This window comes from Theropithecus gelada, chromosome 6 (genome assembly GCF_003255815.1).
Source record: "Theropithecus gelada isolate Dixy chromosome 6, Tgel_1.0, whole genome shotgun sequence".
In the NCBI taxonomy this organism is placed as follows: domain Eukaryota; kingdom Metazoa; phylum Chordata; class Mammalia; order Primates; family Cercopithecidae; genus Theropithecus; species Theropithecus gelada.
In genome coordinates this window covers 94,457,945-94,473,488 of record NC_037673.1, presented here as the reverse complement: position 1 = coordinate 94,473,488, position 15,544 = coordinate 94,457,945, and the positions used below count along the sequence as shown (strand labels likewise).

The 15,544-nt window shown below is 41.6% G+C and overlaps 1 protein-coding gene and 1 long non-coding RNA gene across 3 annotated transcripts in view; one reads left to right on the top strand and one right to left on the bottom strand.

Moving 5' to 3' along the window:
• Nucleotides 1–1,276: 1,276 nt before the first annotated feature.
• On the bottom strand, nt 1,277–14,308 carry LOC112626441. Its single transcript, XR_003119890.1, has 3 exons — nt 14,243–14,308; nt 5,393–5,500; nt 1,277–1,418 (listed from the first exon to the last, which is right to left on the bottom strand). It is a non-coding gene; the product is annotated as an uncharacterized LOC112626441 (long non-coding RNA).
• Nucleotides 12,545–15,544, top strand: part of CHD1 (chromodomain helicase DNA binding protein 1) — a 76,952-nt gene continuing 73,952 nt past the window's right edge. Inside the window, exon 1 of one of the 2 annotated variants that reach the window (XM_025388528.1) lies at nt 12,545–15,019. The gene's annotated coding sequence lies outside the window, so the exon portion shown is untranslated. The remainder of the gene's footprint in view (nt 15,020–15,544) is intronic. The other variant, XR_003119889.1, reaches the window with a different exon arrangement.

Sequence of the window (15,544 nt, the reverse complement as noted above, 5' to 3'; positions counted from 1 at the left end):
GTAATAAATTTGTTACACATAGGAACAGTTGAGTATTTTACAAGTGGAATATAGGGCTATAATATTACTTTGGGAAAACATATTGCCAATATCAGCCTAAGAAAAAGAAAAACTGATATTCTTATCTCTCCAAAATGGGCTTTGATAAATCATATTATGTATAAAATGTTCAATTTGTTTTAAGAAATCTATCTTAATAAATCTATCAGTGTTTTTGTTGTTTTTCAATACTTTTGCAGTACTTTTAGCATGGTACTTAGCCACGCCGGACACGGTGGCTCACGCCTGTAATCCCAGCACTTCGGGAGGCCGAGACAGATGGATCACCTGAGGTCGCGAGTTTAAGACCAGCCTGACCAACATGGAGAAACCCCTTCTCTACTAAAAATACAAAATTAGCCGGGGTGGTGGTGCATGCCTATAATCCCAGCTACTAGGGAGGCTGAGGCAGGAGAATCATTTGAACCTGGGAGGCGGAGGTTGCGGTGAGCCGAGGTCACGCCATTGCACTCCAGCCTGGGCAAAAAGAATGAAACTCCATCTTAAAAAAAAAAAAAAAAATAGCCACTAGGCACTTAAAAAAAACCCCAAAACTTTAAACTTCTTATCTTTTAAGATCCCGACTTTCCTTCTAGGTCTACTCCATGTACCCTACTCCTCTATTACCCATTCTCTATATCTGGAACACCAAATATTTTTATTTTAAAATTGCTTGCATTAAAATAGCAATTTAAGATACAATTTTTTAAATGGGCTCAATTTAAGTCTAAGCTTCATCAGGTTAAAAAACTTAATAATTAAAATATGCAATTAACAAATCAAAGTGTTGAAAGGCTCACAATTAAAAAAAAAAATAGCCTGCACCTCATTTCTCTTCTCCCCATCTCTGCTTTCTATTTTAAAGAGACAAACACTTTTTAGCTACTGAAAGCTGTTTATTCTGCTAGCAAGTTTCATCTTTCTAAATAATATATATTCCTAGCTACCTCTTCATTTATATATTTTAGACCTTATCTCTTGACTTCTTATTAGTAGGATTTTATCAGTTAGGATGCCTCAACTTGTAGTAATCACAATCCCACCTAGTTTAAAAAATGAGAATTACAGTCGAGCACAGTGGCATGTGCCTGTAGTCCCAGCTACTCCGGAGGGAAGGATCACCTGAGCCCAAGTGTTCAAAAACAGCCTGGGCAATACAGGATGACTCCCGTCTCTAAATAAATAAAATTTTGAAAAACTTACACACACACAAAAAAAAAAAGAAATGAGAACTGCATTTATTTTCACAATTGGAAGCACAGAGTTTATGAGAAGCCTCAGAGTCAGCTTCACCCAGCAGCTCTAGCTCCATTTCTCTGTGATTTCCTCGGTTCTCTTCTCTTCTGTGTGATGTCTTCATCTTTAGATTGGTTGCGTCTCTTGTGGGAGCAAAAGAAATTTAACAGTTCCTGGTTTCACAACAACACACCCAACACCCAGAGGCAACAAAGAAGCTCATTCTCATCTTTCACTCAAAAAAAAAAAAGCCCTCTCTCTGAATTCCTAAACAAACCTCTCATAACTCTTTATTCCAAATTGGGTTATATGCCCATTCCTTAACTATGCCCTATGGCCTAAGGAACGCCATGAATTTATTGGCTTAGATTTACCCATCCATAAATGTAGTAGAGTGGCAAGCAGGATGGGATTACACTAATCAATTTAAGTTAATCAGGCTGAACTCTAAAGCTGGACCATGTGGCCACTATCCTATGGGAGAAAGACAGATGGAGGTTGGATCAACAACGCCAACTTCTACTATGGGCATTCAGCACTCACATACTACCTACATCCCTACCACTCCAATAGAACTACTGTATAACACCATATTTTTAAAAATCAATAACAATATTTACTTCATGTTGACAACAGATGGTAACAGGGTCCGATGATTTTGTTTCCTTTCTGTATAATTGTTATGTTTCACTGGTAATTTTTAATTGCTTCTTCTTAAAAATCCTACAAAATTTACTTTTAATATATCCTTAAGTTTTCCAAATGTTTCATCATATCAGTTTATCAGGGAGCTTATATATTAGTAAGGGAGTAGACAACAGACAAGACAGGTAAAATAAAGTAACTACAAATCATGATCATTACTATGAAGGAAATAAACAGGGGAATTAGAAAACGTAACAGAGGAAGCCCTCTTTGGAAAATGTTTTGGAAGCCTCTCTAAGGAAGTGACATCTGGCCTCAGACCTAAAGGATGACGAATAGCCCTATGTGTGAAGAGCCAAGGAAGCATTCCAGGAACAGAGATGACCAGAGCAAAAGCCTGCAAGTGGAAAAGAATTTGGCAGGCTTGAGGACAGAAAGCAAGCCAATTGGCTGGAACATAATGAGTAGGGGGGAGAATGATAGGGGATGGGACTTTGGAGAGTTAGACTGAAGTGAGATCATGCAGGCTCTTGTAAGACTCAATGGAAAGGAGGTTGAATTTTTCTGAAAGAGTGTGAAGCAAGATGATTTGTTTTACGTTTTTAAAGACCCCTCTCTGATTTCTGTATGAGAGTGGCAGGCAGGGGGAAGGCACAGAAATGGAAGTATGAAAAACAGGCAGAAGTCCTACTACCATTCTCTTCCTTGCAGCAGTTCTATTGTACCGTACATTTTGGGCTACACAGATAGTTTTTTTGTTGTTGTTGTTTTTTAAGTTTGAACCCTTTTCAAAATGTCTAATTAGCTTATTTTATTAATGTATTGTCCTTGAAAACTACATGTTGATTTAACTGTGAAAACCCACAGGACATCAACATGGAGAGCTACTTGTACTTCTTTTCCCTTCCCATCAAATATGTCTATTTGTCTAGGCTAATTATTTTTGATGAGTAAGGCAGGTTCATATACTATCTCCTCGGGAAGTTTTGTTAATGGCAGTATATGAAACAACAAGTTTTGCACAGTTTTTACTTACATTTCTCTAATTAAAGTGATATTAACTAGTCAGAGGAAAAAACAGAAACATGATTCATAATAACAAATGTTAAGAAACCATAAAATCAAATTGACTAAAAAATCATTTTTTAAAAGTAAAATATTCATGCCTTATAATTGTTACACCAAGTCTAATTTCAGGTAGTTAAAAAATTAAGATGTATGGAGAACTTAAAAAATGAAAAGAAAGAGAGAAGTTTCTAGCCAAATGAGTATTTTTACTTCTTCAAATTAATGTTAATACAAAATTAGTAAAAATGAATTCAGATAAAAATTAAAAAATATTTTTTTAAATTGTTGCATGAGTGCTCACTCTATTATCAACTCTATTTCTTACTCATTTATCTCCAGCAATATCTGCCTCTTCCAGTCCTTTCCATGTCACAACCCTTTCCTACCTTAGGGTCTTTGCATTTGCTCTCCTTCCTACTTTTCCCATGGTTCTTCCTACAATCAGTTCCTTCTCATCCTTCCAGATACTGCTCAAAGAAGCCTTCTCTGACCGCCCTAACTGGTCTTCCCATGTAAATGTCTCGTTACTCTTTCTGATAGTACCCTATCTTTTCTTTACAGAAATCATCCCCATATCTTATTTATTTTTTAAGACAGAAGGACTTGCTATGATGCCTAGGTGGGCCTCCACTAAAGCTCGTGGGATCAAGCAATCCTCCTGCTTCAGCCTCTCAAGTAGCTGGGACTACAGGCATGTACCACGGAACCCAGCTTCCATTTGTAATCCTGTTATTTACTTATTCATCCATCTTTCTCCTCCTCCAATTTCAAACTAGATTGTCAACTCCAAGTGAGAAAAACCCTTTCCTAGGCCGGGCACGGTGGCCCACTCCTATAATCCCAGCACTTTGGGAGGCCGAAGTGGGTGGATCACGAGGTCAGGAGATCGCGACCATCCTGGCTAACATGGTGAAACCCCATCTCTACTAAAAAATACAAAAACTTAGCCGGGCGTGGTGGCGGGTGCCTGTAGTCCCAGCTTCTTGGGAGGCTGAGGCAGGAGAATGGTGTGAACCCGGGAACCAGAGCTTGCAGTGAGCCAAGATTGCGCCACAGCACTCCAGCCTGGGCGACACAGCAAGACTCTGTCTCAAAAAAAAAAAAAAAGAAAAAAAAGAAAAACCCTTTCCTTAACACTGTTTTCCTAGTACTTGGCCTGAGGACAGGGAGAGAGACAGCTTTCAAGAAATATTTGAATTTATACTGCAATCTGTGGACTCAATATAAATTTAACTAGCTCAAATAGAGTATATACTGTATCCAGCAGGAGTATAATAGGACATAATGGGCCCTTGTAATCTTACAAGGCACAAATTAATTAAGCCACTTCCTAACCAGTTATTAGAAAATCTGGCTACATCTAGTTTGGATTCCCTTTTATAGAGTCCTTCAGGTACACTCCCAAGTGAGAGACACTGAAGTTCCTCATTTGGGGTAAGGGTACTCACTTATGGCAGGTGCACATTCCTTTGAATTGGAGACTGAAAGGTGCCCAAGAAGTTGAGATAGTCTGTGGTCTGGGTCTACTGCAGACATTGGGGTTTTATGGCATGCAACTGCTCTACTGTGAAGGATTGCTTGACAATTTTCTTTTAGGGAGATTCCTTTTGTATTTAGTTAATGCTGAAGACCTTAGTGGGTCAGCTTTCTCCTTAAGTTGTCAATTCTTCTGAACTTCTGTTTCTTAGCAACAGCTGGGACTCTGTCCATCGACATTGTTCTGTTTCAGCCTCACAAGCAAATAAGAGAATAAGTAGGCATGCCAGCTTGCCCTTTAGTCATATCCCTATACACACAGTGCATTCCGATCCTAGTTGCTATTGATAGATGGTGTGAGGTATCACCATATTTCTGTGAGGCATGAAAGGGGGTAGGCAGTAGAAAATATTTTGGAGGGGAGCTGAGGAATTAAGAGTTCTTTATTATCACTTGCATCTCCTTGACAGTCTTATTCCTAATACTAAGATTTCACTTTCTGGTATTCAGTGTAAAAACTCTAGTATTAGAAAAAATGTGGCCAAAAAAAAAAAAAAAAAAAAAAATGCTGCAATTAAACATGCCTCTCAAATAATTTGATCTGGTCTTACATTCTTAGACCATAGGCTACAGGCAGAAATGGCTTCCAATAATTGTCAAATTTGCAGAATTTGCTCCAATCTGCTTTTTTTCTGGAAAACTTGTTTAGAATGCCTCTCTTTTCCAATGTACTTTTCAAAACTCATATATAGTAACCAATATACTTGACATTTAAAAATATCTGGCTACCAAATTCTCTAATGCAACACTCAATGACTGAGTTCTAAAACGCTGTTGGAGAATGTCTGGATAAAAGATTCACTGCTGCATAACACAAACTAAATTTCCATCTTAATGGTGGAAAGTCCACATTACCCCCCAATCTTACCTCGAATCAGCCAGTTTCAGTTTCTCTGAGGTTTGTTATTTGCAACCCCATTCACAGTCAAACTGAGGCAGGGCTCTTTCAGTTGCAACTGGCTGAAATCCACTCAAGCTAGATTAACCAAAGACACAAAATTTTATTTTAAGGATAAATTATTATAAATAATTCAAAGATAGGCAGCAGACCTATCTTTGCAAAGCACTAAGATCAGGAACCAGAAAGCTATCAGTAACTGAGGCAGCTACTGTATCTGTGTCTGATATGTCAGCACTGCTTCATGAAAGCAGACTCTGGGGTCAAATTACTTGGGGTTTAGTATCTTTAGCACTTACTTTAAGCAAGGTTTTTAGTTTCCTTACCTGTAAGTAAGGATAATAGTACAGGTTGAGCACCCCCAATTAGAAAGCTGAATTGCTCCAAAATCTGAAACTTTTTATTATTATTCTTTAAATCAGCTGGGGTTTCACTATGTTGACCAGGCAGGTCTTAAAATCCTGGATTCAAGCAATCTTCCTCCCTCATGAAAATTTCTGAGCACCCACATGATACAGCAGGTGGAAAATTCCACACCTGACCTCGTAAAATACATCATGTGTTTCATGCACAGTATTACTGAAAACATTGTATAAAATTGCCTTCAGGCTATGCGTATAAGGCGTATATAAAGCATAAAATAGAAAGCATAACAGAATTTCATGTTTAGACTTGAGTACCCATCTCCAAATATCTAATTATGTATACGCAAATATTCCAATAACCCAAATCCTAAACACTTCTGGTCCCAACCATTTTGGATAAGGAATACTAAACCAGTACCCAAATTCATAGACTTATAGCAGTTAGAACACTGGGTGACACAGTAAGCAATCTGAGATTACTCTTGTTCTCTATCACATCTCTCAGATTCTCCACATGCTGCTTGCTACCAAACAAAGCAGCCCTGGCCTACGTTTATATTTTCCCAGTTCAAGTGATCAGCAGTCTGACAAGCTTCTCTCAATCCTAATTTTAAATTCTCAGAACAATCTGATTCATTCAGATAGGGTTCTGTTGTTCAACTAGCTAAAGCCAGAAGTGTTAGGTCACATAATACATTACTAACTGCTGAGGCCCATTCCTGAATGTGTGTGGACGTTTCTCAGTCGTGAGGGATCATGAATCAAGGCTAAAATTTTAAAAATGTTTTTTATACTTCTCTCAGCTATCTTCTGCTCTTTTACAGTCACAAAAAGTACCCAAGTGAGAGACTTACTCAATGTCATACAGCTAATGAAAGATGAAACTGTGATACAAAACCAGGTCTGAAGCTGGTCCAAAGGTAGTGAGTTATCTCAGCTGGTTGTTCAGTCTGTTCTAGATTGAACTCTTGTTCTACTCTTTCCCTCCTTCTCACTACTGCACTTGACTACTCTTAAAAAACAAACTAGGTCTGATTCCAAATCCAATATTCCTTTTACTAAATAATGCATTAGGTTATTTATATTTATTGAGACTATATTATATAGTTGACCCTGTATTTAACCAAGCTTGAGACAGAAGACTTCAAGTAGTTAAGAAGCGGCTTCGCTGTTTTTCTTATATTTAATAATTTAAAAAAAACCCTGGAGTATAACATATATAAAGTTCACAAAAAGTCAATGTGCAGTTTGATGCACTTTCTCATACACATTCACCAGTGTAACATTCCAGATCAAGGTATACATTTCCATCACTTCAGAAGGCTCACTGTGCCCCTTCCAAGTCAATACCAACACCAGAAAGGTCAATACCATCCTGACTTCAATTATCAATTGGTTTCGCTTGTTTCTGAATTTCATACAAATGGAATTATACAATATGAATTATTTTGTGTGTATTTCACTCAATGCAATGACTGCGAGATTTATCTATGTTATGTGTGTAGCATTTTCTTTTTTATTACCAGATAATATTCCATTTTATGAATATGCTTCACTTTGTTCCAGTTTGGGGCTATAATGAATCAAACTGCTATGAACATTGTTACACAAAAACTTTTAGTAGACACATTCATTTCTCTTGAGTATACACTCAGGAGTGAAACTGCTGAATTACAGGGTAGACATAAATTCAGCTATAATGAATACTGCCCATCAATTTCCCAAAGTGGTTGTAACCAATTTGCACCCTTACCAGCAATAAGAGTTTGTTACACTATAAATTGTTAACAAGAAAAATAACATTGAAATCAGTCTGTTATGCTAGTCACATTTCTTTGTTCTGCAGAATGCATTTTATTTGAGGCTCCTTTGTTACTGGTTATAAGAAAGGGTGAGTTTTGGCTAAGCTGCTGGGTAAAGAGTAGATCCTCATTCATTTGCACCCTTACCAAACCACAACTCCAATCTGTGTAAGACTTCACTGGAAAATACTACCTAGCTTGCCATAGCTTATGGCAAGTTTTTTCAACAAGGGCACTGCTGTCATTTTGAGCCAGATAATTCTTTTGTGCAGGGGAAGAGGGGGCTATGCCGTACACTGTAGGATTTTTAGCAGTATCCCTGGTCTCTAACTACTATATATGAATAGTGCCAACTCTGCAAAACCCACCCACTGGGATGACCACAAAAATTTTTCCAGATTTTGGCAAATGTTTTCTCTGGGGGCAAAATCCTCCCTACTCAATGGCCATTACCGACCACTGTTTTATAAATAAGTGTCCTGTCCTCCCCACATGTCATCTAAAAAAAAATGTTATGAGTCAACATTGTGTTAATAGGATGCTGTCAATGATTGTTCCAACAATGGCACGTTAGAATCACCTAGGGGAGCTTTTAAAAAACATGCATATGCCAAGACCCCACCTCAGAACCATGGAATAGAATTTTGAGCATTTTTAGTATACAACTCCTCAGGTAATTCTAAATTTTGGCACAGCTGAGAATTATGTATCTTCTAAACATATTACTCTTCCCAGGAGTATATGCTTTAAAACAGATTTCCATCAATGACTTTTCAAGCATTAGTAGAGGATGAAGTACAGATTTGTGGAATAGGAGGTTCTCAGTCTCAAATCACACCAATTAAGTGACCACCCACAGCCCATAACTGTAAATGATGGTATTGTTCAGTTCCTGTTTGAAAAAAAAATGAAAACATATTATCCCAAATCAGACTTTGAAGATATTAATGTATTTGTTTTTTAGATGATTAATATGTGATAATCCTTCCACCTAATTCTTACACAGCAACTGGACACTATTCACCACTCTTTCCATGAAGCACTTACTCATCTTCAATAGCACAACACCCTTCTGGTAACTGTGTAACTCCTCCTTATCCAGTTTATCTTCCTTTACCTAGTCAAAAATAAACTGAAATTCTTCATTGCACACACTTCGGCTGTCTTCCAAGTTTACTTCATGAATACTCAAGACTTTAATTTTTCCCTACACACTTCACACTTAACAGCTTTAATTTTCAGTCTAGACTTCACTTAGCTACATCATTCTATCCAGAAACCTCCCGGGCAATTCAAAGGCATTGGAAATTCTGTAAGTCTTTTTTTTTTTTTTTCCCAAGACAGTATAGCTCTGTCGCTCAGGCTGGAGTGCAGTGTCGCGATCTCGGCTCACTGCAACCTCCGCCTCCCAGGTTCAAGCAATTCTCCTGTCTCAGTCTCCCAAACAGCTGGGACTACAGGTGCATGCCACCACGCCCAGCTAATTTAATTTTTAGTAGAGACGGGGTTTCAACGTGTTGGCCAGGATGGTCTCCACCTCCTGACCTCGTGATCTACCTGCTTTAGCCTCCCAAAGTGCTGGGATTACAGGCATGAGCCACCGCACTGGGCCCAATTCTGTCTTAAACCAAATGTAATGATCTCCTTATCTACACATCTGTAAATACATTACTATATAAGTGAATGTCATTCACCAGCAAATGACTAACATCCCTCCTCCCCCTAACCCTGCCTGAATCCAATCCCATCAAGTTTTGTCATTCTTCCCAATTCCACTTCTCTCCACCTCCATTACACTATCCTAGTCTATCGTATCATTTCTAACCTCTCTTATCTGCCAAAGACTCCTGACTCTATTAGGAATACTGTATCTACTTCAACTCACATCTAATCCTTCTCTGGGATTTACACCTAAAGTAAAAACTTTCAATTTGTCAATCCCATCAAGCTACCACCCAGTTTCAAATCCTTCAGTAGCTTCCTCATTGTCTTGAAAAACATACTTCACTTAGCCTTGGGCCTAGCGTCTATGTAGCCTCATCTTGTCCAGCTGCTGTTCGCTCCAGCAGTAACAAGCCTCTTAAGAGTTCCTTACAAATAGGGTGGTCATGCAATTTACTATCCAAACCTGAACACTTCTGAAAGTGAATACAGCCTGTTCTTGGCAAATTGGCAAATGCATTGACGTGATCTCTCTGACCCCAGAATCTTTGTCCATGTTGTTTCTTTTACCCAGAAAGCAGCTCTTACTTCCCTTTCTTGCCTAATTCATGTTAATTCTTCAGGTCTAGATCAAGTCGATCACGTAACTTTCTTGAGACTTTCTTGATTAGGGTTCTTTATTATGGATTCTCACAGCACTGTATGTCTCTTCATACTATTTTTCTAAGCTGTGATTTTATAGTGTGACTGTGTCCCGAACTGGGCTTTAACTTCGGAAGTGTTAGTTTTTGCTGTATTATAATCCCTCCCTACCCTCAGCAGAATGTCTGGTATGTAATACATTGTATTGAATGAATATCAATACAATGCACTGGGACACAGTCTCTTTGCTCAAGGACCTCACAATGTAGTATGGAAACAAATGTTATATTGTGATACAATGACATGTTGCACTTACAGAATACTCAATTCCATGTCCTAAAAGGGAGGTCAGAGAGTTGTCTGACAAATCTCAGAGGCTGACAGCACAGTTGTGTCAGGGTACTCAAGAGCTCTTGAGCATTTACTTAAACGAACCTATGAAAGATTGACCCATAAGATAAATGGGCTATATCCACTTACAATGTGAGATACCTTTCCAGTGACCTGCAGAAGTGTCTAGAGTACCAAGGGTTCGTGAGGAATGATGGGAGGCAATCCTGAGATTGGTCTGTGAAAAAATTAACTAAAATACTAGGAATATATGATATGTACATATATGTTTATATATGTTTAGTTTACAAATATATGTGGTATATAAGCAGGGGACTGATTTAATTAGGTTTCAAGTTTGAAGGAAACCTAAAGGATAAGCTGAAGGGAAAGATGTAGAGAAAATAGAGGCCTAAACTAAGCCTGGTAGTGGGATTTAAAAAGAAAGGATGAATACAAAATTTCTGCATTAAAATGAGTGGTACAGTTTGTCCCTCAGTATCTTCATGGAATTAGTTCCACGACCCCCATTTACCAAAACCTGGGGATGCTCAAGTCCTTTATAGTTGAGCCTCTGTACCTGTAAATTCCTGCAGGTACAGAGGACCAACCGTATTTGGACAGCAGTGAGTAAAGCATCTGGGTGAGGGCCAGGCGTGGTGGCTCATGCCTGTAATCCCAGCACTTTAGGAGGCTGAGGCAGGCGGATCATCCAAGGTCAGGTGTTTGACACCAGCCTTGCCAACATGGTGAAACCCAGTCTCTACTAAAAGTACAAAAAATTAGCTGAGTGTGGTGGCACACGCCTGTAGTCCCAGCTACTTGGGAGGCTGAGGCATGAGAATCACTTGAACCCAGGAGACTGAGGTTGCAGTGAACTGAGATCTCACCACTGCACCCCAGTCTGGGTGACAGAGACTGTCAAAAAAAAAAAAAAAAGAAAGAAAGAAGGAAAGAAGGAAGGAAGGAAGGACAGACAGACAAAGACAAAGAGAAAGAAAGAAAGAGAAAGAAAGAAAGAAAGAAAGAAAGAAAGAAAGAAAGAGAAAGAAAGAAAGAAAGAAAAGAAAGAAAGAAAGGAAAGAAAGAAAGAGAGGGAGAATCTGGGCAAGGAAAGGAGTGATACAGCATCAATGCAACTATTTTTTAATATTTTTGAGGTTGGCTACTGAACCTTCTTTCTTACTCCGCGTGCACACAATTTTTGCAGCAGAGGATGGAATCTTTATATCTTCTTCAATGCCTATTAGATTTTATACATACTTGCCTCTTAGTATCACCTCTAAGAATTTTGTTTGAAATTTAGCTTTTAGTGATTCAAGAATTTATCAGTCAAAATCCCCAAACACAGTGACCATAAAGAAGGTGAATGAGCCACTGGTGGACATCACAATAATCTGGGAAACTTCCCAAATACTACCTAGAACCTAGAAATTCTGCATATCAGAAGAGCGGAAGAATAGGAAGGTCAGGCACATGTAGTTTCTGAACTTTACAGGTGACTGAGTCCTGTCCCTTGCCCAACACTGGGAACTAAACTCCCCTAATTTCTTATTAGGAAAACAGAAAATGTACAGTAAATCTTCACTAGACGATGACTTAGGATTTCATGGGTTCTATTCAGAGAACTTTGTAAATTTAAGAATCATATTGGAAAGACTTCCTCTGGTTTGGCAAGGACATGGGAAATACTGTCATAGGTTGAGATTCTAGGGTATTTTCATACTGTCCTGATTGTTTTTGTGGTTTCTCATATGCAAATCCTCCAGGCAACAAGAAGATAATTATGGAATTAAAATCTCAACCCTGGCATCCAAAAAGCTAACAAAGGAGCAAGTCATCCTGTTTACGTTACATATTTCAAATTCTGGATATGTGGTTCCCAGTCTATCCCCACCTAAGGATACCCATTTAGTACTTCGCCTAGTAAAGCATATCACAATTAAGGACCCACAAAATGCTGTCTTAGATTCTGGAAAATAACATTCTTTCCAAAGAACATGAAATTTAAAAAATGGGAAATTAAATAGTAAAAAAAAACCTCCTGGTTAATGTTAATTATGTGGAATTTTTCGTTAGTCATGTGAGATTATCAACTGTTGGATATTGTTTTAGTACCAGTAAGTAGAGATAAAGCCAGTTTATTCAGATAAAGTGACACTGTAAATTTAACTACGTTGATAAATCACCCAAAAGGTATCTTTGGATTGCCTACACGCTTTTTAAAAAATAAACCGGCAAGATTGTTGCAAGTTTCCACCTACTGTCTACTTCTGTGAAGCAATAAAGTATGATTTTACTCGAAATCTAAATCTCCAATGTTCAATATTTTATTACATATTGGGCAAGATATTTTTTCGAATAGCATGTTTGATGGCACAATATGGCAGAATAGCATATTTGATGGCACAATTAGTAGTTAAAAAAAAAACAAAAAAAGTCTGATGTGCTTCCAGAAAACGTAAAATAGACTGTATTATACAGTAATTATTTTCATAAGACAATGACAAAATGTCAGAGTTGTAATTGAGGACTTTATTAACTGAACTACACTTCTGATTACAACATTCTTTATATATGTTAATCATTAGCTTCTCTGGAGAAATTAGGGGCACAGGAAGTTCCTATCATTAAGGATATTAACATAAAGCTTAATATGAAAAATTAGCACTCAGTTCGTAATACTCTAGGGACTTCAGAAATGAAGATTTGTATGATCCTTTTATCCCTCACAGCCCAGTATTAAAACTAATATTGCAAAGGACGGTAGTGTTCCATTTCGTTTTGCTATTCAATTATTGCTGATAGATACATGTTTTCAAAAAGGCCATGGGCATCTGTTTGCTTTTCCCTACTCCTCCAGGTGAATATACCCTTCAATATGCAGTAAATACATATGTGGAGTTATGTTTTGAGATTTTTTTTGAAGGATTTGAACCAAATTGTTTAAACAGCTGGTAGTCTAAAACTCTGGAATATTTCCCACAAGAGAAAAATAATTATTTGGGGAATGCATGTTACCACAGACTCATTTGACTAGGAAAGTGGGCCTTTACACCAAATCAAATAACTGAACAATGGAATTAGAAACTTTTAAATATTATTAACCTTGGCCGCTGGGTGCCGTGGCTCACGCCTGTAATTCTAACACTTTGGAAGGCAGAGGCAGGAGGATCGCTGGAGCTCAGGAGTTCAAGACCAACCTAACAACATGACAAAACCCCGCCTCTATAAAAATAAGTAAAAAACAAAAATCATTAACCTTGAGTGAGTCAAGTCCATCTGCAGACTGAAAAAAATAACGTGTAACAGAATTCTGATTTAAAAAACAATGCTTTCAAAAAAGCATTTCAAAATGCTTTACGTATGTTTCAAAAACACACTTAAAAAAAATGTTTCCAATACATTGAAGGGATTTAACTAAGGCCCACAATTACAGTTACGATACAAACTGTCAGCTAAAAGGCAGCAAGTTAAGCTGAGACAGTTACTAACATCCCTCGAGTAGCGTTTTTTGTTGCGATTCGGTGCCGCACCCTTCACCCCGCCCTCTGGGGAGGAACCTAGAAAGGAAGGGTTGGTACATGTCTAAACCAGGCCACCCACACAGGAATCAAGCGGCATCACAGGCTGTCAACAACCGGGTCTCTATTTTCACTCCTCCTCAGGAGCCCCGCCTGTGCGGGACATCAGTTCCCGAGGGAGCGTCAGTCGCAGATCGCCCAAACGTAAGAGGTGGCGAGAGGCCACCACGGTTGCCCAACAGTTGCGTTCCCAGGCTGCCTGGTGTGACGCAGCAGCCCCCGCCCGGACCCTGAGGCCTGGCGCTCCGACGGAGCCGAGGCCTGTGCTACCCGACACTCCTTGCGACCCGGCCCTTTAGGCTTATTCGGCGCGGCCGTTCCCGGCTTCCCGAGTACCATCGCACTCTCTCCCCACCCCCGTTCCTCCCCGGTTCCTTGTCAGTCTCCGCCGCGACGTCTTTGCGCAACCATCCCGAGTGACATTAGCGCCCATACCCGCACGGAGCGAGCCTGAAGCTCCCATTTCCCGGAATTCAACGCCGCGCCGCTAAGGGCGGGCACCCAAGCGAAGATCAGCGGACTAAGGCCGCGACCAGAGTCCGGCGGCCTCCCCGCAGTCAGAGTCCGGCGGCCTCCGCGCAGCCAGCGTGCGCACTCCCATTCGTGCGCGTGCGCGCACTCGCCCTCCGCCCCGCCCCAGTACCAATCGCTTTTTTCCTACGCCCACTACTCTTGAACGTAATCCCTCCCGCAGCCCGCGCGCGAGCCGAAAGGGTTCGGCGTGCGCGCACTCGCCCGCTCGCCTGCCCGCGTCGCGCTCTGTCGAGAAGGGGAGTGAGCAGAGGCGCTTACGTCGCGCGGGAGGCGGAGGCGACGGCGACCTCGGTGGCGGCGGCGGCTACGACGGAGACGGTTGCGCTCGCTCGCTCTCTCGGCGTCATGGCGGCTGCCGGGGGCAGATAAGCGGCGGGAGCGGGAGCGCGCGCGCGCGGCGGCGGCGGCGACGACTCGTTACTTCTAGCTCTTGCTGCCCTCGCCGTTGGTGCTTCAATAATGAATTGTTAGCTCCACTCCGCAGGGGATCGCGCGTTGGTGCTGCGGGCCAGGGCTTCCCCTTCCCCTCCGCGTCTGTCCCCTTCCCCCTCCCCCGCACGGACTCTTCCTTACCCGGAGACGCCGGAGCTCTAGGACCTTGGCGGCGGAGATCCCGGGCCTGGGCGCGGGGGAGGCCGTCGACTGGAGTCGGCTCCCTCCGCCCCGCCAAGCCCGCCGGTAAGAAAGGGGGCGGCGGGCGGGTCAGGATGTGGCGGGGAGGACAGGAGCCGGCCGGGTGGAGGGCAGGCGCGGCGCGGTGCCCAGGCGGCGGCCCAGCGGCCGGGCGAAGGCCGGCTGGCTCTGTGAGTGCCGGTGGCGGTGTACGGGCCCGGCGCGCAGGGGGCGTGTGAGCGGCGAGTACAGGCCGGCGGCCGCAGAACGCGTCCTTACGCGGGTCTGGCGGCCCTGCCCCGGCCTCTTCAGCTTGGTGCGGACTGGGCCGCGAGAGGAGACCCGCGAATGGCTGGCTCTTAGCCGGTGCGTGGGTCCCGCCGCGACCCGGGCTCCCAGCACGTGGGGAGCGGCGGGAGGGGGAGGGGGCGGCGGCTCGGGCGAGCCTGGGAGGGCGCGGGGCGGGTCTGCGGGAAGTTTGAGGCGGGAAGAGGGACTCCCGGACCGGGATGGAGGCCCTGGGAGAGGGGGGCAGGTCCGCAAGGGAGGCTGATAGGAGCGCGTTGAATGGATGAGCAAGGAGGATGATTT